Source organism: Lampetra fluviatilis, chromosome 7, assembly GCF_964198595.1.
Source record: "Lampetra fluviatilis chromosome 7, kcLamFluv1.1, whole genome shotgun sequence".
NCBI classification, from domain to species: Eukaryota; Metazoa; Chordata; class Hyperoartia; order Petromyzontiformes; family Petromyzontidae; genus Lampetra; species Lampetra fluviatilis.
In genome coordinates, this window is record NC_136281.1 from 17,422,896 (window position 1) to 17,429,650 (window position 6,755).

Here is a 6,755-nt window from a genome sequence, read left to right on the forward strand (position 1 = left end):
GTCGGCCATGAGGGTTGTTTGACCATACTTCACCATGTTGGTCAGTGCGGGTTGGTGAAGGGGGGTGACCCAGGACCGGGTCGGATATCCCTTGCCACTGATGAGAGCCGGGAACTCAGCTCCAGTGAGGGGTTTGCAGGGTAGCAGTGCGCTAACCACTGTGCTATGGCTGCACATTGTACAGCGAGGATTTTTTTCCCGCATACATTTTATTTTATACGTTTAATGTAAGGGTTTTAGAATGCTTTTTTGTTGTTGTAGCCGCATCATTTTTCGGAGGTCAATATTTCTTTACTGACGTTTGAATGTAATTGTTGAACCCTGTACCGTGGCACACGCGTATGTGCGTGTGCGTGCATGTATGTGTGTGTGGTGGGAAGCGGTAATGCAATGGTTCGCGCTACGAACCCAGCGACCCGAGTTCGATTCCCGCTCACGGCCAACACCAGTGACGATTATCTGAACCGGTCCCCCCCTAGGTCGACTCAGCCTCAAATGAGCACCTTGTGCGGTGTGTAAACATCGCCGCTAGGGAGACAAATGCGGTCGGGCGTGGTGCTGGCCACCCACCCCCTCGTGTACCGTTCCGGCCTTCATAGGTGCTCGCTAACAGCACTTGCCCCTACAGTCTGTTAAGGCTATACGGGGGATCTTTGTGTGTGCGTGTGTGTGTGTGTGCGTGTGCGTGTGTGTGTGCGTGTGTGTATGTGTGTGTATGCGTGTGTGTGTGTGTGTGTGCGTGTGTGTGCGTGTGTGCGTGTGTGTGTGTGTGCGTGTGTGTGTGTGTGCGTGTGTGTGTGTGTGTGCGTGTGTGCGTGCGTGTGTGTGTGCGTGCGTGTGTGTGTGTGTGTGTGCGTGTGTGCGTGCGTGTGTGTGTGCGTGTGTGTGTGCGTGTGTGTGTGTGCGTGTGTGTGTGTGTGCGTGTGTGTGTGTGTGTGCGTGTGTGTGTGCGTGTGTGTGCGTGTGTGCGTGTGTGTGTGTGCGTGTGCGTGTGTGTGTGCGTGTGTGTGTGTATGTGTGCGTGTGTGCGTGCGTGTGTGTGTGTGCGTGTGTGTGTGTGCGTGTGTGTGTGTGCGTGTGTGTGTGTGCGTGTGTGTGTGCGTGTGTGTGTGTGTGTGCGTGTGTGTGTGCGTGTGTGTGTGTGTGTGCGTGTGTGCGTGCGTGTGTGTGTGCGCGTCGTCGCCCTATGTGACCAGGCCAGGGCTCCCCTGCCAGAGACTTGCTGATGAGCAGGCGATACATCTCCTTCACAACTCTCTCCCTCCACGTGAAACTCTAACAATTGTTTACACGTTCCCATCAGCCGTACGGACTGTTTTCACACGCGCAGGTATAATTTTAGCGGCATTGGTTTCACGTGAGCAAACTCTGGAGCGGTTTTGACCTCCGCCGTCTCGTCGGCAGAGTCGGGCTTGACTTGTTGTGTCAATGAGCAGTCGCCCAAGAAGGTAAAATGGAGGTGGCCGACTATTTTCTGATTTATAATTTAATTTTCAACTGCACTTGCTGCCAAAGGCCCGTAATTATATGTCATATTGTAAGATCAGAAGCAGGCACACACTTGAAAGTAATGTGGGGAATAGCCTTTGTAACGTGCATACAAAGGACCCATCTTGCATGCACAGAGCTGATGTGCGCGTGAAGCTGGCTGCGGAGAGTGAATGTGTTTGTGTTCATACGCGATGTTACGTAACGACAAACTGTATGCAAAGAAAAATGAGAGGAGTTTACAACCCTTAGTCAGTCCACTGCTGGATGAAGGCTTCCCCATGCCGTGTCGATCTTGGGAATTATCTTCATACAGTGCAAAAAAAAATGTTTCTCTTATATAACGCTCTTCATGTGGAATATCCCAGGGCGCTGTACAATGAAAGCTGTAATAATAATTTTTATGTTTTTGGATCATACTTAATCACCCTGGTCAGGGCGGGATGGTGACGTGAAAGGGCCCAGGACCATCGCCCAGTACTGGTGGGCGATCCGTGGCAAGGAATCTCGGTCACAGTTTTGGTAGTGCAATGTGCTAAACCACTGCGCCACCACTCCACCAAATAAACCGTACTATTTCATCATGAACGACACTATGTAATAATACTAATAATGAACTGTACCATATAATAATTAACTATACTATATTATAATGAACTATTCTATTTGATAATATTTTTTTTTACAAAGTACTGGGAAACTCAGTAGAATGTATATATTCATGACAATTACTGAAGGCTGAGTGGAGTCTACATGATGAAGTAGAAGTGAATGACAGCAACTTACTGCCATTGTGCAATTCTCTTGTTGTTGAAGTGGCGGATACAACCCGCTATGATGTACGGATCAACAACAGGGACCCTGACAAAGGAAATGGAGCAACAACTGCAGAGTGCACACGGAAAGCACGGAGAGGAGCAATGATGGGAATCACGTGGAGAGACTGTCCGGGTAGCGGGCGTGAGAGTGGTGGACGCGCATCTTGCAAGGTTTGATGCCCAGTGGGCGAGCCTGGCGATGGAATGGCGGCCGAGGGAGAGAGCCAGCCCGAGAATGCGGTCCGCCGCGGAGACGGAGTCCACGGTGGGATCGGCTTGTGCGCGAGCGGGGGCGGGGCGGGGGCGGAGCGGGGGCGGGGCGGGGCGGGGCTTCAGCGTTGCAGGACGGCACGGGATTGGGCCACGGCGTGGGGAGATCTGCGTCCAGCAGTAGACGGAGCTCGCTCCCTGATGATCTCACTCTCTGGCCCCCGTGCCTCCGCCGGACATCTGTGAAAAATAGCTTCATCAGATTCCTCCAGGATAAATAAACATTCTGATGATGACAATGATGATATAATTATGTCAACTTGCAGGCCTTCCATCAGTCCACTGCTGGATGAAAGTCTCCCCCACACACCATGTGGGTCAAGGGGGGCTTTTTGACCCGAGCGCACCGCGTTGGTCATCGCTGTCAGAAGGGGTCAGGAGGCAAGGAGCGGTCCACGTGACCCGCTGTGTCTCTGTGTTGCCCACGCGGCGCCCCGCACACACACGCACACACACACACGCACACACACGCACCGCACGAGCCACGCGCATCGCGGTTGCTTTAATGAACGCAGGTTAATTAATGAATGAAACCTCCCCCCCTTTTTATTGCACAAGAAGCGCGGAGTAAGATATTGGTCGGCTGACAGATCCTTCTCAAGAATGCGCACGTTCCATAGGCGTACACGCACGTCAACACGCACGCACGCTCGCGGCGGCGGTGGCGGATGATACTTTCACGTGAATAATTATTTTTGTGAGTCATTGCGATGGTGGTGGCAGAGATAATGAGGGTAAGAAGGGAGCATTAATTCGATGGGTGCTCAGGTTGATGAAAACCCTCTTGAAAGGTTTATTTTCTGTCCCCCCCCCCCACCTCGCTGTCGCCGGGCGGAGGGGCTCACTCGGCAGCGGCGCCTTGCCGCTGCCGCCGTGGGTGCCGGGCTCGGCGGGGGGAGCCCACGCGCCAGATGCTCCACGTGCCGTGCAGCCGCCCGTAAATTCTCCGTGTCGGGGCCCAACCTGTAAACGATACTGTTTTATTTCCTTTTATTGGGGCGAAAGAAATCAAATCTCGCCGCCGAAATGTCAGGCTGTGACGCGGCAAAGCACGGCAGGACAATTATGCTAATGCGCAATCTGTTGAGGGGAAAATTCTCCGCTCCCCGAGGTCATTTTCACCGCAAGTGTCTATTCATTGCTCACCTTCCCTTCCCTCGCCACCGCCTGTGATGTCTCCGCAGAGTGCCACGGTGCCGCTCCTCGTGGGAAGATCAAGTTGTCTCAAAGTTGTTTTTGAAACCACAATCCTCCTGCATTCATCTCGCTTTCTCCATTATATTAATTCAATTGAAACATAAATTCGCTGCGGTGTCTTTACACGTTTGTTGCGTCCACCGTGCGACGTGATAACCCGAGGATGCCTCGTGGTCCTGTTCAGAATTTAAATTTTATTAATAAATATTTTTGAAAAATGAATCGCTTTGAATGAGACGTCCGCGCTTTGCGGCAGCTCCGTGTCCCCGACAAGACGAGCTCATGGAATTTCTTCTCGCGGGCAGCTCGTTTACATCGCGGGCAGCTCGTTTACATCGCGGGCAGCTCGTTTACATCGCGGGCAGCTCGTTTACATCGCGGGCAGCTCGTTTACATCGCGGGCAGCTCGTTTACATCGCGGGCAGCTCGTTTACATCGCGGGCAGCTCGTTGGCGAGTCGGCGCCGCTTGCTCCCCGAGAATTCTCCCTGCCGCCGTGTGGCGTCGATCGGACGAGGAGGAGGGGGCAGGCTCCTCGCCCCCCCCCCCCCGCGTACCGGGGCCCCCGGGGCGCGTCGCCGGCCGGGGTCGCGTTCCCCGGCGGGAGGGACGGGCGGGGCGGCGCGACCGGTGGGGCCACGTGGTGCCCCGGGCCGTGCCCGGCGAGCGCCATCTGGGCCGGGGGTTCGGTTTCGGACGGCCCCCTCGCCAAGTGAGAGCGCCCTACCTCGGAGCCCACCACACGGCGCATATCATTATACGCTCATTATATAAAAATCTTGAGAGCAGCCACGGTTTTGCAAGTGCTATTTTGCTAATTAAATGAACACCGAGATCTCACTAGATTATGAGCGTGACATTTAAAATCCGCATATCCCGCTGAAAAGGTGTATATACTATTTTGGTATTTTCTACGTTCTGAGGAATGGAGAGGTGGTGCTGGATTTGATGATCTCGCCGGCGCATTCAAAATCCTTTCATTTCCTTCTTCGCATCTCTCTCCTTTTAAACTTGCGTTTCGTTTGTGTGCACGCGCCCGCACCGCGCGCGCCTGCCTTTTGAACCATCCCGCCGTTTGTTGGAATAAATGTTCTTGACTGTTAATATTTTTGGAGGTCAGGGGACCGCGTGAAATAAATAACGTCGCGTGACGCTCCGCGTCCACGTGGAAGTTGCAACCTTTTGTTGTCTCCGTCGCTTTAATTTGTCCGTATAAAGCAAGCTGGATGCATGCTGACAACTCGCAGCTTCTTGAATTTGTATTCCTTCTCCCTCTCATCTTCTTCTTCTTCCCCGGCTTAATGAGCCACTTTGCGCACACGTGAGAGGTGTTATCTGGTGCTCCGCTACCGTGGCTGCTGGGGACGAGATAACCCGCACGACGGCCAGCAGCCCCCCCCCTCCTCCTCGCCCCGTCTCCCCCGCCTGTCCTCTTGCACCCCCCTCCCCCTCGTCCGCGCCCCATTCCTCAGGTGGCCCTGCTCGCCATCACCGGCCATTGAGCGGCCTCTCCATCACCGGCTCTTGCCCGCCGGAGCCATCGACGGGCGAATCGATTGCGACTGATCTGAATGAGCGCTCCGGCCGCGAGATTGCATCTCCCCGGCGTAATGAGCTGCGACTCGGCCAGGAGAGATTGCGGTTTAACATTTTTTCGAAAAAGTTTGCAAAGCGTCTTACTTTTCTCTGGTGTTGGGCCATCGACCTTAGCACGCGGTGGGCTCGAACAAATCAAAAAAGGCTGTTTATTTTGGGTCGGGTTATCTGCTTTTCCACCCTGCGCGGCTCAATACGGTTATTGGCAGCGAGGCTAAGTGATGGGTCCTGGCGTGCCGAGCCGAGGTGCCGCGCTCGCGGATTCGGCGTTCGTTTCCGCGGCCGGGGGAGCCTCCAGGCACGATCCTCTCCCCGAGACATTTCGCCGTTTTGTCCACAAATACTACCCGCGGTGTTCGTGGAGTTGATTATTTCAATCACCTGCCCCTGACTGCTGACACCAACTGGCTCACCGGCACACGTGCACGTGCCACCAGCACCGGCTGTCGGCCACCCAATTCACAGATTTGTGAATTGGGTGGCAGACACACAGAGTCCACGTGGCAGACATCCTTTGGACTCCGGTGAGCAGCTCAGGTGACTGAAGAAGCAGCAGCCATCAAAGTTGTTTTTTTGGACGGAGCACGGCACACGAGGATGTAGGCGGCCAACTTTTAGTAATTTATTTAGCGGCTGGCTGCACTACCGTCACCTTAATTATTAATAGCTCAGTGTCTGCACTCTTCAGGCTTGATTTATTCCCAATGTGATGCTGTTTTTATCATGCAGATTGCCGCGCAACGCCCGCCCGCCCGCGCTCCGCGGAGCCCCCCGCGGGACGGCTCCGCTCGTGCCAAGTCGGAGCGCGACACCAAAGTGGCCGATTCGGAGGCAGCGCCGTTGGGGCCCCAACGTGATGTCTCCGCGCCGGCCCCAACGCGACCCCCGCCGCCAGCGAGTGTCGCGTGTGGGCGGAGAGCTCCGCTGCGAGGCGGCTCGCGTCACATTCTGAAAACGAGCTCCACCCGCGGCTGCATTTTGTTGACTCGCAAATGACACTCGCATTGTGATGATACGGAATAATGAAGTTGCTTTCCACACAAAAAATATGGCACGGACTACCCAGAGTTTTTTTTTTTTCTTCTCTTGCGCAAGGGTGTTTACATTTTTTTGGCGCTTCCAATGAACCATGGTTTAAATTAACTATAGCTGTAAAATATTGTTTTAATAGTAATAATCAAACACTGTATTGTATTGCAATAAACATAGGGGAGAGCGGTGTAGTCGAACATCGCCATATGGATCTCCAACGGTGGGCTGAATGTTGCTTGGCAGTGGCCCCCTTCACCCAATGCTCTGGCCAAGAGCCTTTATTTTGGGTAGAAGGGCCACTGCAAGACAAAACCTTCCTCTCCATGTGCTCCATTCATGCCTCCTCCATTGGATT

General features: G+C 53.9%; 1 long non-coding RNA gene across 1 annotated transcript; it reads right to left on the reverse strand.

Moving 5' to 3' along the window:
* Nucleotides 1-1,051: 1,051 nt before the first annotated feature.
* Nucleotides 1,052-5,097, reverse strand: LOC144933319 (uncharacterized). The gene is made up of 3 exons (XR_013637013.1): nucleotides 3,723-5,097; nucleotides 3,394-3,539; nucleotides 1,052-2,756 (listed from the first exon to the last, which is right to left on the reverse strand). It is a non-coding gene; the product is annotated as an uncharacterized LOC144933319 (long non-coding RNA).
* Between the last annotated feature and the right edge of the window lie 1,658 nt (nucleotides 5,098-6,755).